Here is a 15,823-nt window from a genome sequence, read left to right as displayed (position 1 = left end):
TTCTGTGAAACTTCTTTCTGATCTGAGCATTCAGCTAACAGAGTTAAACCATACTTTTGATTGAGCAGTTTTGAAACACTCTGTCTGTAGAAAATGCAACTGGACATTCGTAGCGCTCAGTGGGTAATAGTGGAAAAAAGAATATGTTCAAATATAAACTACACAGAAGCATTGTATGAAACTTCTTTCTGTTCTGTGCGTTCAACTAACAGAGTTGAACCTTACTTTTGATTGAGCCGTTCTGAAACACTCTTTCTGTAGAAACTGCAATTGGACATTCTGAGGGATAAGAGGCCTATATTGGGAAAAAGAATGTCTACAAATAAAAACTACACAGAAGAATTGTGTGAAACTTCTTTCTGTTCTGTTTGTTCAACTAAAAGTGTTGAACCTTAGTTTTGATTGAGCCGTTCTGAAACACTCTTTCTGTAGAAAATGCAAGTGGAGATTCGGAGCGCTAAGAGGGTAATAGTGGAAAAAGGAATGTCTCCAAATATAAACTACACAGAATCATTCTGTGAAACTTCTTTCTGATCTGTGCATTCAGCTAACAGAGTTAAACCATACTTTTGATTGAGCAGATCTGAACACTCTTTCTGTAGAAAATGCAACTGGACATTTGGAGCGCTAAGAGCGTAGTAGTGGAAAAAGGAATATATTCAAATATAAACTACACAGAAGCATTCTGTGAAACTTCTTTCTGATCTGAGCATTCAGCTAACAGAGTTAAACCATAATTTTGATTGAGCAGTTTTGAAACACTCTGTCTGTAGAAAATGCAACTGGACATTCGTAGCGCTAAGTGGGTAATAGTGGAAAAAAGAATATGTTCAAATATAAACTACACAGAAGCATTGTGTGAAACTTCTTTCTGTTCTGTGCATTCAACTAACAGAGTTGAACCTTACTTTTGATTGAGCCTTTCTGAAACACTCTTTCTGTAGAAACAGCAATTGGACATTCTGAGCGCTAAGAGGCCTATATTTGGAAAAATAATATCTTCAAATAAAAACTACACAGAAGCATTGTGTGAAACTTATTTCTGATATGTTCATTAAGCTAACAGAGTTAAACCATACTTTTGATTGCGCAGTTCTGAACACTCTTTCTGTAGAAAATGCAAGTGGACATTCGGAGCGCTAAGAGGGTAATAGTGGAAAAAGGAATATATGCAAATAAAAACTACACAGTAGCATTCTGTGAAAATTCTTTCTGTTCTGTGCATTCAACTAACAGAGTTGAACCTTACTTTTGATTGAGCCGTTCTGAAACACTCTTTCTGTAGAAACTGCAATTGGACATGCTAAGCGCTAAGAGGCCTACATTGGGAAAAAGAATATCTTCAAATAAAATCTACACAGATGCATTCTGTGAAACTTATTTCTGTTCTGTAAATTCAGTTAACAGAGATAAAACATATTTTTGATTGAGCAGTTATGAAACACTCTTTTTGTAGAAAATGCAAGTGGAGATTCGGAGCGCTAAGAGGGTAATAGTGGAAAAAGGAATGTCTTCAAATATAAACTACACAGAATCATTCGGTGAAACTTCTTTCTGATCTGTGCATTCAGCTAACAGATTTAAACCATACTTTTGATTGAGCAGATCTGAACACTCTTTCTGTAGAAAATGCAACTGGACATTTGGGGCGCTAAGAGCGTAGTAGTGGAAAAAGGAATATATTCAAATATAAACTACACAGAAGCATTCTGTGAAACTTCTTTCTGATCTGAGCATTCAGCTAACAGAGTTAAACCATACTTTTGATTGAGCAGTTTTGAAACACTCTGTCTGTAGAAAATGCAACTGGACATTCGTAGCGCTAAGTGGGTAATAGTGGAAAAAAGAATATGTTCAAATATAAACTACACAGAAGCATTGTATGAAACTTCTTTCTGTTCTGTGCATTCAACTAACAGAGTTGAACCTTACTTTTGATTGAGCCGTTCTGAAACACTCTTTCTGTAGAAACTGCAATTGGACATTCTGAGCGCTAAGAGGCCTATATTGGGAAAAAGAATGTCTACAAATAAAAACTACACAGAAGAATTGTGTGAAACTTCTTTCTGTTCTGTTTGTTCAACTAAAAGAGTTGAACCTTACTTTTGATTGAGCCGTTCTGAAACACTCTTTCTGTAGAAACTGCAATTGGACATTCTGAGCGCTAAGAGGCCTATATTGGGACAAATAATATCTTCAAATAAAAACTACACAGAAGCATTGTGTGAAACTTATTTCTGATATATTCATTAAGCTAACAGAGTTAAACCAGACTTTTGATTGCGCAGTTCTGAACACTCTTTCTGTAGAAAATGCAAGTGGACATTCGGAGCGCTAAGAGGGTAATAGTGGAAAAAGGAATATATTCAAATATAAACTACACAGTAGCATTCTGTGAAAATTATTTCTGTTCTGTGCATTCAACTAACAGAGTTGAACCTTACTTTTGATTGAGCCGTTCTGAAACACTCTTTCTGTAGAAACTGCAATTGGACATGCTAAGCGCTAAGAGGCCTACATTGGGAAAAAGAATATCTTCAAATAAAAACTACACAGATGCATTCTGTGAAACTTATTTCTGATCTGTAAATTCAGTTAACAGAGATAAAACATATTTTTGATTGAGCAGTTATGAAACACTCTTTTTGTAGAAAATGCAAGTGGAGATTCGGAGCGCTAAGAGGGTAATAGTGGAAAAAGGAATGTCTTCAAATATAAACTACACAGAATCATTCGGTGAAACTTCTTTCTGATCTGTGCATTCAGCTAACAGAGTTAAACCATACTTTTGATTGAGCAGATCTGAACACTCTTTCTGTAGAAAATGCAACTGGACATTTGGGGCGCTAAGAGCGTAGTAGTGGAAAAAGGAATATATTCAAATATAAACTACACAGAAGCATTCTGTGAAACTTCATTCTGATCTGAGCATTCAGCTAACAGAGTTAAACCATACTTTTGATTGAGCAGTTTTGAAACACTCTGTCTGTAGAAAATGCAACTGGACATTCGTAGCGCTAAGTGGGTAATAGTGGAAAAAAGAATATGTTCAAATATAAACTACACAGAAGCATTGTATGAAACTTCTTTCTGTTCTGTGCATTCAACTAACAGAGTTGAACCTTACTTTTGATTGAGCCTTTCTGAAACACTCTTTCTGTAGAAACTGCAATTGGACATTCTGAGCGCTAAGAGGCCTATATTGGGAAAAAGAATATCTTCAAATAAAAACTACACAGAAGCATTGTGTGAAACTTATTTCTGATATGTTCATTAAGCTAACAGAGTTAAACCATACTTTTGATTGCGCAGTTCTGAACACTCTTTCTGTAGAAAATGCAAGTGGACATTCGGAGCGCTAAGAGTGTAATAGTGGAAAAAGAAATATATGCAAATATAAACTACACAGTAGCATTCTGTGAAAATTCTTTCTGTTCTGTGCATTCAACTAACAGAGTTGAACCTTACTTTTGATTGAGCCGTTCTGAAACACTCTTTCTGTAGAAACTGCAATTGGACATGCTAAGCGCTAAGAGGCCTACATTGGGAAAAAGAATATCTTCAAATAAAAACTACACAGATGCATTCTGTGAAACTTATTTCTGATCTGTAAATTCAGTTAACAGAGATAAAACATATTTTTGATTGAGCAATTATGAAACACTCTTTTTGTAGAAAATGCAAGTGGAGATTCGGAGCGCTAAGAGGGTAATAGTGGAAAAAGGAATGTCTTCAAATATAAACTACACAGAATCATTCGGTGAAACTTCTTTCTGATCTGTGCATTCAGCTAACAGATTTAAACCATACTTTTGACTGAGCAGATCTGAACACTCTTTCTGTAGAAAATGCAACTGGACATTTGGGGCGCTAAGAGCGTAGTAGTGGAAAAAGGAATACATTCAAATATAAACTACACAGAAGCATTCTGTGAAACTTCTTTCTGATCTGAGCATTCAGCTAACAGAGTTAAACCATACTTTTGATTGAGCAGTTTTGAAACACTCTGTCTGTAGAAAATGCAACTGGACATTCGTAGCGCTCAGTGGGTAATAGTGGAAAAAAGAATATGTTCAAATATAAACTACACAGAAGCATTGTATGAAACTTCTTTCTGTTCTGTGCGTTCAACTAACAGAGTTGAACCTTACTTTTGATTGAGCCGTTCTGAAACACTCTTTCTGTAGAAACTGCAATTGGACATTCTGAGGGATAAGAGGCCTATATTGGGAAAAAGAATGTCTACAAATAAAAACTACACAGAAGAATTGTGTGAAACTTCTTTCTGTTCTGTTTGTTCAACTAAAAGTGTTGAACCTTAGTTTTGATTGAGCCGTTCTGAAACACTCTTTCTGTAGAAAATGCAAGTGGAGATTCGGAGCGCTAAGAGGGTAATAGTGGAAAAAGGAATGTCTCCAAATATAAACTACACAGAATCATTCTGTGAAACTTCTTTCTGATCTGTGCATTCAGCTAACAGAGTTAAACCATACTTTTGATTGAGCAGATCTGAACACTCTTTCTGTAGAAAATGCAACTGGACATTTGGAGCGCTAAGAGCGTAGTAGTGGAAAAAGGAATATATTCAAATATAAACTACACAGAAGCATTCTGTGAAACTTCTTTCTGATCTGAGCATTCAGCTAACAGAGTTAAACCATAATTTTGATTGAGCAGTTTTGAAACACTCTGTCTGTAGAAAATGCAACTGGACATTCGTAGCGCTAAGTGGGTAATAGTGGAAAAAAGAATATGTTCAAATATAAACTACACAGAAGCATTGTGTGAAACTTCTTTCTGTTCTGTGCATTCAACTAACAGAGTTGAACCTTACTTTTGATTGAGCCTTTCTGAAACACTCTTTCTGTAGAAACAGCAATTGGACATTCTGAGCGCTAAGAGGCCTATATTTGGAAAAATAATATCTTCAAATAAAAACTACACAGAAGCATTGTGTGAAACTTATTTCTGATATGTTCATTAAGCTAACAGAGTTAAACCATACTTTTGATTGCGCAGTTCTGAACACTCTTTCTGTAGAAAATGCAAGTGGACATTCGGAGCGCTAAGAGGGTAATAGTGGAAAAAGGAATATATGCAAATAAAAACTACACAGTAGCATTCTGTGAAAATTCTTTCTGTTCTGTGCATTCAACTAACAGAGTTGAACCTTACTTTTGATTGAGCCGTTCTGAAACACTCTTTCTGTAGAAACTGCAATTGGACATGCTAAGCGCTAAGAGGGCTACATTGGGAAAAAGAATATCTTCAAATAAAATCTACACAGATGCATTCTGTGAAACTTATTTCTGTTCTGTAAATTCAGTTAACAGAGATAAAACATATTTTTGATTGAGCAGTTATGAAACACTCTTTTTGTAGAAAATGCAAGTGGAGATTCGGAGCGCTAAGAGGGTAATAGTGGAAAAAGGAATGTCTTCAAATATAAACTACACAGAATCATTCGGTGAAACTTCTTTCTGATCTGTGCATTCAGCTAACAGATTTAAACCATACTTTTGATTGAGCAGATCTGAACACTCTTTCTGTAGAAAATGCAACTGGACATTTGGGGCGCTAAGAGCGTAGTAGTGGAAAAAGGAATATATTCAAATATAAACTACACAGAAGCATTCTGTGAAACTTCTTTCTGATCTGAGCATTCAGCTAACAGAGTTAAACCATACTTTTGATTGAGCAGTTTTGAAACACTCTGTCTGTAGAAAATGCAACTGGACATTCGTAGCGCTAAGTGGGTAATAGTGGAAAAAAGAATATGTTCAAATATAAACTACACAGAAGCATTGTATGAAACTTCTTTCTGTTCTGTGCATTCAACTAACAGAGTTGAACCTTACTTTTGATTGAGCCGTTCTGAAACACTCTTTCTGTAGAAACTGCAATTGGACATTCTGAGCGCTAAGAGGCCTATATTGGGAAAAAGAATGTCTACAAATAAAAACTACACAGAAGAATTGTGTGAAACTTCTTTCTGTTCTGTTTGTTCAACTAAAAGAGTTGAACCTTACTTTTGATTGAGCCGTTCTGAAACACTCTTTCTGTAGAAACTGCAATTGGACATTCTGAGCGCTAAGAGGCCTATATTGGGACAAATAATATCTTCAAATAAAAACTACACAGAAGCATTGTGTGAAACTTATTTCTGATATATTCATTAAGCTAACAGAGTTAAACCAGACTTTTGATTGCGCAGTTCTGAACACTCTTTCTGTAGAAAATGCAAGTGGACATTCGGAGCGCTAAGAGGGTAATAGTGGAAAAAGGAATATATTCAAATATAAACTACACAGTAGCATTCTGTGAAAATTATTTCTGTTCTGTGCATTCAACTAACAGAGTTGAACCTTACTTTTGATTGAGCCGTTCTGAAACACTCTTTCTGTAGAAACTGCAATTGGACATGCTAAGCGCTAAGAGGCCTACATTGGGAAAAAGAATATCTTCAAATAAAAACTACACAGATGCATTCTGTGAAACTTATTTCTGATCTGTAAATTCAGTTAACAGAGATAAAACATATTTTTGATTGAGCAGTTATGAAACACTCTTTTTGTAGAAAATGCAAGTGGAGATTCGGAGCGCTAAGAGGGTAATAGTGGAAAAAGGAATGTCTTCAAATATAAACTACACAGAATCATTCGGTGAAACTTCTTTCTGATCTGTGCATTCAGCTAAGAGAGTTAAACCATACTTTTGATTGAGCAGATCTGAACACTCTTTCTGTAGAAAATGCAACTGGACATTTGGGGCGCTAAGAGCGTAGTAGTGGAAAAAGGAATATATTCAAATATAAACTACACAGAAGCATTCTGTGAAACTTCATTCTGATCTGAGCATTCAGCTAACAGAGTTAAACCATACTTTTGATTGAGCAGTTTTGAAACACTCTGTCTGTAGAAAATGCAACTGGACATTCGTAGCGCTAAGTGGGTAATAGTGGAAAAAAGAATATGTTCAAATATAAACTACACAGAAGCATTGTATGAAACTACTTTCTGTTCTGTGCATTCAACTAACAGAGTTGAACCTTACTTTTGATTGAGCCGTTCTGAAACACTCTTTCTGTAGAAACTGCAATTGGACATTCTGAGGCCTAAGAGGCCTATATTGGGAAAAAGAATGTCTACAAATAAAAACTACACAGAAGCATTGTGTGAAACTTATTTCTGATATGTTCATTAAGCTAACAGAGTTAAACCATACTTTTGATTGCGCAGCTCTGAACACTAGTTCTGTAGAAAATGCAAGTGGACATTCGGAGCGCTAAGAGGGTAATAGTGGAAAAAGGAATATATTCAAATATAAACTACACAGTAGCATTCTGTGAAAATTCTTTCTGTTCTGTGCATTCAACTAACAGAGTTGAACCTTACTTTTGATTGAGCCGTTCTGAAACACTCTTTCTGTAGAAACTGCAATAGGACATGCTAAGCGCTAAGAGGCCTACATTGGGAAAAAGAATATCTTCAAATAAAAACTACACAGATGCATTCTGTGAAACTTATTTCTGATCTGTAAATTCAGTTAACAGAGATAAAACATATTTTTGATTGAGCAGTTATGAAACACTCTTTTTGTAGAAAATGCAAGTGGAGATTCGGAGCGCTAAGTGGGTAATAGTGGAAAAAGGAATGTCTTCAAATATAAACTACACAGAATCATTCGGTGAAACTTCTTTCTGATCTGTGCATTCAGCTAACAGATTTAAACCATACTTTTGACTGAGCAGATCTGAACACTCTTTCTGTAGAAAATGCAACTGGACATTTGGGGCGCTAAGAGCGTAGTAGTGGAAAAAGGAATATATTCAAATATAAACTACACAGAAGCATTCTGTGAAACTTCTTTCTGATCTGAGCATTCAGCTAACAGAGTTAAACCATACTTTTGATTGAGCAGTTTTGAAACACTCTGTCTGTAGAAAATGCAACTGGACATTCGTAGCGCTCAGTGGGTAATAGTGGAAAAAAGAATATGTTCAAATATAAACTACACAGAAGCATTGTATGAAACTTCTTTCTGTTCTGTGCGTTCAACTAACAGAGTTGAACCTTACTTTTGATTGAGCCGTTCTGAAACACTCTTTCTGTAGAAACTGCAATTGGACATTCTGAGGGATAAGAGGCCTATATTGGGAAAAAGAATGTCTACAAATAAAAACTACACAGAAGAATTGTGTGAAACTTCTTTCTGTTCTGTTTGTTCAACTAAAAGATTTGAACCTTAGTTTAGATTGAGCCGTTCTGAAACACTCTTTCTGTAGAAAATGCAAGTGGAGATTCGGAGCGCTAAGAGGGTAATAGTGGAAAAAGGAATGTCTCCAAATATAAACTACACAGAATCATTCTGTGAAACTTCTTTCTGATCTGTGCATTCAGCTAACAGAGTTAAACCATACTTTTGATTGAGCAGATCTGAACACTCTTTCTGTAGAAAATGCAACTGGACATTTGGAGCGCTAAGAGCGTAGTAGTGGAAAAAGGAATATATTCAAATATAAACTACACAGAAGCATTCTGTGAAACTTCTTTCTGATCTGAGCATTCAGCTAACAGAGTTAAACCATACTTTTGATTGAGCAGTTTTGAAACACTCTGTCTGTAGAAAATGCAACTGGACATTCGTAGCGCTAAGTGGGTAATAGTGGAAAGAAGAATATGTTCAAATATAAACTACACAGAAGCATTGTATGAAACTTCTTTCTGTTCTGTGCATTCAACTAACAGAGTTGAACCTTACTTTTGATTGAGCCTTTCTGAAACACTCTTTCTGTAGAAACTGCAATTGGACATTCTGAGCGATAAGAGGCCTATATTGGGAAAAATAATATCTTCAAATAAAAACTACACAGAAGCATTGTGTGAAACTTATTTCTGATATGTTCATTAAGCTAACAGAGTTAAACCATACTTTTGATTGCGCAGTTCTGAACACTCTTTCTGTAGAAAATGCAAGTGGACATTCGGAGCGCTAAGAGGGTAATAGTGGAAAAAGAAATATATGCAAATATAAATTACACAGTAGCATTCTGTGAAAATTCTTTCTGTTCTGTGCATTCAACTAACAGAGTTGAACCTTACTTTTGATTGAGCCGTTCTGAAACACTCTTTCTGTAGAAACTGCAATTGGACATGCTAAGCGCTAAGAGGCCTACATTGGGAAAAAGAATATCTTCAAATAAAAACTACACAGATGCATTCTGTGAAACTTATTTCTGATCTGTAAATTCAGTTAACAGAGATAAAACATATTTTTGATTGAGCAGTTATGAAACACTCTTTTTGTAGAAAATGCAAGTGGAGATTCGGAGCGCTAAGAGGGTAATAGTGGAAAAAGGAATGTCTTCAAATATAAACTACACAGAATCATTCGGTGAAACTTCTTTCTGATCTGTGCATTCAGCTAACAGATTTAAACCATACTTTTGACTGAGCAGATCTGAACACTCTTTCTGTAGAAAATGCAACTGGACATTTGGGGCGCTAAGAGCGTAGTAGTGGAAAAAGGAATATATTCAAATATAAACTACACAGAAGGATTCTGTGAAACTTCTTTCTGATCTGAGCATTCAGCTAACAGAGTTAAACCATACTTTTGATTGAGCAGTTTTGAAACACTCTGTCTGTAGAAAATGCAACTGGACATTCGTAGCGCTCAGTGGGTAATAGTGGAAAAAAGAATATGTTCAAATATAAACTACACAGAAGCATTGTATGAAACTTCTTTCTGTTCTGTGCGTTCAACTAACAGAGTTGAACCTTACTTTTGATTGAGCCGTTCTGAAACACTCTTTCTGTAGAAACTGCAATTGGACATTCTGAGGGCTAAGAGGCCTATATTGGGAAAAAGAATGTCTACAAATAAAAACTACACAGAAGAATTGTGTGAAACTTCTTTCTGTTCTGTTTGTTCAACTAAAAGAGTTGAACCTTAGTTTTGATTGAGCCGTTCTGAAACACTCTTTCTGTAGAAAATGCAAGTGGAGATTCGGAGCGCTAAGAGGGTAATAGTGGAAAAAGGAATGTCTCCAAATATAAACTACACAGAATCATTCTGTGAAACTTCTTTCTGATCTGTGCATTCAGCTAACAGAGTTAAACCATACTTTTGATTGAGCAGATCTGAACACTCTTTCTGTAGAAAATGCAACTGGACATTTGGAGCGCTAAGAGCGTAGTAGTGGAAAAAGGAATATATTCAAATATAAACTACACAGAAGCATTCTGTGAAACTTCTTTCTGATCTGAGCATTCAGCTAACAGAGTTAAACCATAATTTTGATTGAGCAGTTTTGAAACACTCTGTCTGTAGAAAATGCAACTGGACATTCGTAGCGCTAAGTGGGTAATAGTGGAAAAAAGAATATGTTCAAATATAAACTACACAGAAGCATTGTATGAAACACCTTTCTGTTCTGTGCATTCAACTAACAGAGTTGAACCTTACTTTTGATTGAGCCTTTCTGAAACACTCTTTCTGTAGAAACAGCAATTGGACATTCTGAGCGCTAAGAGGCCTATATTTGGAAAAATAATATCTTCAAATAAAAACTACACAGAAGCATTGTGTGAAACTTATTTCTGATATGTTCATTAAGCTAACAGAGTTAAACCATACTTTTGATTGCGCAGTTCTGAACACTCTTTCTGTAGAAAATGCAAGTGGACATTCGGAGCGCTAAGAGGGTAATAGTGGAAAAAGGAATATATGCAAATAAAAACTACACAGTAGCATTCTGTGAAAATTCTTTCTGTTCTGTGCATTCAACTAACAGAGTTGAACCTTACTTTTGATTGAGCCGTTCTGAAACACTCTTTCTGTAGAAACTGCAATTGGACATGCTAAGCGCTAAGAGGCCTACATTGGGAAAAAGAATATCTTCAAATAAAATCTACACAGATGCATTCTGTGAAACTTATTTCTGTTCTGTAAATTCAGTTAACAGAGATAAAACATATTTTTGATTGAGCAGTTATGAAACACTCTTTTTGTAGAAAATGCAAGTGGAGATTCGGAGCGCTAAGAGGGTAATAGTGGAAAAAGGAATGTCTTCAAATATAAACTACACAGAATCATTCGGTGAAACTTCTTTCTGATCTGTGCATTCAGCTAACAGATTTAAACCATACTTTTGATTGAGCAGATCTGAACACTCTTTCTGTAGAAAATGCAACTGGACATTTGGGGCGCTAAGAGCGTAGTAGTGGAAAAAGGAATGTCTTCAAATATAAACTACACAGAAGCATTCTGTGAAACTTCTTTCTGATCTGAGCTTTCAGCTAACAGAGTTAAACCATACTTTTGATTGAGCAGTTTTGAAACACTCTGTCTGTAGAAAATGCAACTGGACATTCGTAGCGCTAAGTGGGTAATAGTGGAAAAAAGAATATGTTCAAATATAAACTACAAAGAAGCATTGTATGAAACTTCTTTCTGTTCTGTGCATTCAACTAACAGAGTTGAACCTTACTTTTGATTGAGCCGTTCTGAAACACTCTTTCTGTAGAAACTGCAATTGGACATTCTGAGGGCTAAGAGGCCTATATTGGGAAAAAGAATGTCTACAAATAAAAACTACACAGAAGAATTGTGTGAAACTTCTTTCTGTTCTGTTTGTTCAACTAAAAGAGTTGAACCTTAGTTTTGATTGAGCCGTTCTGAAACACTCTTTCTGTAGAAAATGCAAGTGGAGATTCGGAGCGCAAAGAGGGTAATAGTGGAAAAAGGAATGTCTCCAAATATAAACTACACAGAATCATTCTGTGAAACTTCTTTCTGATCTGTGCATTCAGCTAACAGAGTTAAACCATACTTTTGATTGAGCAGATCTGAACACTCTTTCTGTAGAAAATGCAACTGGACATTTGGAGCGCTAAGAGCGTAGTAGTGGAAAAAGGAATATATTCAAATATAAACTACACAGAAGCATTCTGTGAAACTTCTTTCTGATCTGAGCATTCAGCTAACAGAGTTAAACCATACTTTTGATTGAGCAGTTTTGAAACACTCTGTCTGTAGAAAATGCAACTGGACATTCGTAGCGCTAAGTGGGTAATAGTGGAAAAAAAATATGTTCAAATATAAACTACACAGAAGCATTGTATGAAACTTCTTTCTGTTCTGTGCATTCAACTAACAGAGTTGAACCTTACTTTTGATTGAGCCTTTCTGAAACACTCTTTCTGTAGAAACTGCAATTGGACATTCTGAGCGCTAAGAGGCCTATATTGGGAAAAATAATATCTTCAAATAAAAACTACACAGAAGCATTGTGTGAAACTTATTTCTGATATGTTCATTAAGCTAACAGAGTTAAACCATACTTTTGATTGCGCAGTTCTGAACACTCTTTCTGTAGAAAATGCAAGTGGACATTCGGAGCGCTAAGAGGGTAATAGTGGAAAAAGAAATATATGCAAATATAAACTACACAGTAGCATTCTGTGAAAATTCTTTCTGTTCTGTGCATTCAACTAACAGAGTTGAACCTTACTTTTGATTGAGCCGTTCTGAAACACTCTTTCCGTAGAAACTGCAATTGGACATGCTAAGCGCTAAGAGGCCTACATTGGGAAAAAGAATATCTTCAAATAAAAACTACACAGATGCATTCTGTGAAACTTATTTCTGATCTGTAAATTCAGTTAACAGAGATAAAACATATTTTTGATTGAGCAGTTATGAAACACTCTTTTTGTAGAAAATGCAAGTGGAGATTCGGAGCGCTAAGAGGGTAATAGTGGAAAAAGGAATGTCTTCAAATATAAACTACACAGAATCATTCGGTGAAACTTCTTTCTGATCTGTGCATTCAGCTAACAGATTTAAACCATACTTTTGACTGAGCAGATCTGAACACTCTTTCTGTAGAAAATGCAACTGGACATTTGGGGCGCTAAGAGCGTAGTAGTGGAAAAAGGAATATATTCAAATATAAACTACACAGAAGCATTCTGTGAAACATCTTTCTGATCTGAGCATTCAGCTAACAGAGTTAAACCATACTTTTGATTGAGCAGTTTTGAAACACTCTGTCTGTAGAAAATGCAACTGGACATTCGTAGCGCTCAGTGGGTAATAGTGGAAAAAAGAATATGTTCAAATATAAACTACACAGAAGCATTGTATGAAACTTCTTTCTGTTCTGTGCGTTCAACTAACAGAGTTGAACCTTACTTTTGATTGAGCCGTTCTGAAACACTCTTTCTGTAGAAACTGCAATGGGACATTCTGAGGGATAAGAGGCCTATATTGGGAAAAAGAATGTCTACAAATAAAAACTACACAGAAGAATTGTGTGAAACTTCTTTCTGTTCTGTTTGTTCAACTAAAAGAGTTGAACCTTAGTTTTGATTGAGCCGTTCTGAAACACTCTTTCTGTAGAAAATGCAAGTGGAGATTCGGAGCGCTAAGAGGGTAATAGTGGAAAAAGGAATGTCTCCAAATATAAACTACACAGAATCATTCTGTGAAACTTCTTTCTGATCTGTGCATTCAGCTAACAGTGTTAAACCATACTTTTGATTGAGCAGATCTGAACACTCTTTCTGTAGAAAATGTAACTGGACATTTGGAGCGCTAAGATCGTAGTAGTGGAAAAAGGAATATATTCAAATATAAACTACACAGAAGCATTCTGTGAAACTTCTTTCTGATCTGAGCATTCAGCTAACAGAGTTAAACCATACTTTTGATTGAGCAGTTTTGAAAACCTCTGTCTGTAGAAAATGCAACTGGACATTCGTAGCGCTAAGTGGGTAATAGTGGAAAAAAGAATATGTTCAAATATAAACTACACAGAAGCATTGTATGAAACATCTTTCTGTTCTGTGCATTCAACTAACAGAGTTGAACCTTACTTTTGATTGAGCCTTTCTGAAACACTCTTTCTGTGGAAACTGCAATTGGACATTCTGAGCGCTAAGAGGCCTATATTGGGAAAAATAATATCTTCAAATAAAAACTACACAGAAGCATTGTGTGAAACTTATTTCTGATATGTTCATTAAGCTAACAGAGTTAAACCATACTTTTGATTGCGCAGTTCTGAACACTCTTTCTGTAGAAAATGCAAGTGGACATTCGGAGCGCTAAGAGGGTAATAGTGGAAAAAGAAATATATGCAAATATAAATTACACAGTAGCATTCTGTGAAAATTCTTTCTGTTCTGTGCATTCAACTAACAGATTTGAACCTTAATTTGATTGAGCCGTTCTGAAACACTCTTTCTGTAGAAACTGCAATTGGACATGCTAAGCGCTAAGAGGCCTACATTGGGAAAAAGAATATCTTCAAATAAAAACTACACAGATGCATTCTGTGAAACTTATTTCTGATCTGTAAATTCAGTTAACAGAGATAAAACATATTTTTGATTGAGCAGTTATGAAACACTCTTTTTGTAGAAAATGCAAGTGGAGATTCGGAGCGCTAAGAGGGTAATAGTGGAAAAAGGAATGTCTTCAAATATAAACTACACAGAATCATTCGGTGAAACTTCTTTCTGATCTGTGCATTCAGCTAACAGATTTAAACCATACTTTTGACTGAGCAGATCTGAACACTCTTTATGTAGAAAATGCAACTGGACATTTGGGGCGCTGAGAGCGTAGTAGTGGAAAAAGGAATATATTCAAATATAAACTACACAGAAGCATTCTGTGAAACTTCTTTCTGATCTGAGCATTCAGCTAACAGAGTTAAACCATACTTTTGATTGAGCAGTTTTGAAACACTCTGTCTGTAGAAAATGCAACTGGACATTCGTAGCGCTCAGTGGGTAATAGTGGAAAAAAGAATATGTTCAAATATAAACTACACAGAAGCTTTGTATGAAACTTCTTTCTGTTCTGTGCGTTCAACTAACAGAGTTGAACCTTACTTTTGATTGAGCCGTTCTGAAACACTCTTTCTGTAGAAACTGCAATTGGACATTCTGAGGGATAAGAGGCCTATATTGGGAAAAAGAATGTCTACAAATAAAAACTACACAGAAGAATTGTGTGAAACTTCTTTCTGTTCTGTTTGTTCAACTAAAAGAGTTGAAACTTAGTTTTGATTGAGCCGTTCTGAAACACTCTTTCTGTAGAAAATGCAAGTGGAGATTTGGAGCGCTAAGAGGGTAATAGTGGAAAAAGGAATGTCTCCAAATATAAACTACACAGAATCATTCTGTGAAACTTCTTTCTGATCTGTGCATTCAGCTAACAGAGTTAAACCATACTTTTGATTGAGCAGATCTGAACACTCTTTCTGTAGAAAATGCAACTGGACATTTGGAGCGCTAAGAGCGTAGTAGTGGAAAAAGGAATATATTCAAATATAAACTACACAGAAGCATTCTGTGAAACTTCTTTCTGATCTGAGCATTCAGCTAACAGAGTTAAACCATAATTTTGATTGAGCAGTTTTGAAACACTCTGTCTGTAGAAAATGCAACTGGACATTCGTAGCGCTAAGTGGGTAATAGTGGAAAAAAGAATATGTTCAAATATAAACTACACAGAAGCATTGTATGAAACATCTTTCTGTTCTGTGCATTCAACTAACAGAGTTGAACCTTACTTTTGATTGAGCCTTTCTGAAACACTCTTTCTGTAGAAACTGCAATTGGACATTCTGAGCGCTAAGAGGCCTATATTTGGAAAAATAATATCTTCAAATAAAAACTACACAGAAGCATTGTGTGAAACTTATTTCTGATATGTTCATTAAGCTAACAGAGTTAAACCATACTTTTGATTGCGCAGTTCTGAACACTCTTTCTGTAGAAAATGCAAGTGGACATTCGGAGCGCTAAGA

Source organism: Symphalangus syndactylus, chromosome 7 (assembly GCF_028878055.3).
Source record: "Symphalangus syndactylus isolate Jambi chromosome 7, NHGRI_mSymSyn1-v2.1_pri, whole genome shotgun sequence".
Classification (NCBI taxonomy): Eukaryota; Metazoa; Chordata; class Mammalia; order Primates; family Hylobatidae; genus Symphalangus; species Symphalangus syndactylus.
The sequence above is the reverse complement of the archived record's forward strand: the minus strand, read 5'-3'. Positions refer to the sequence as shown.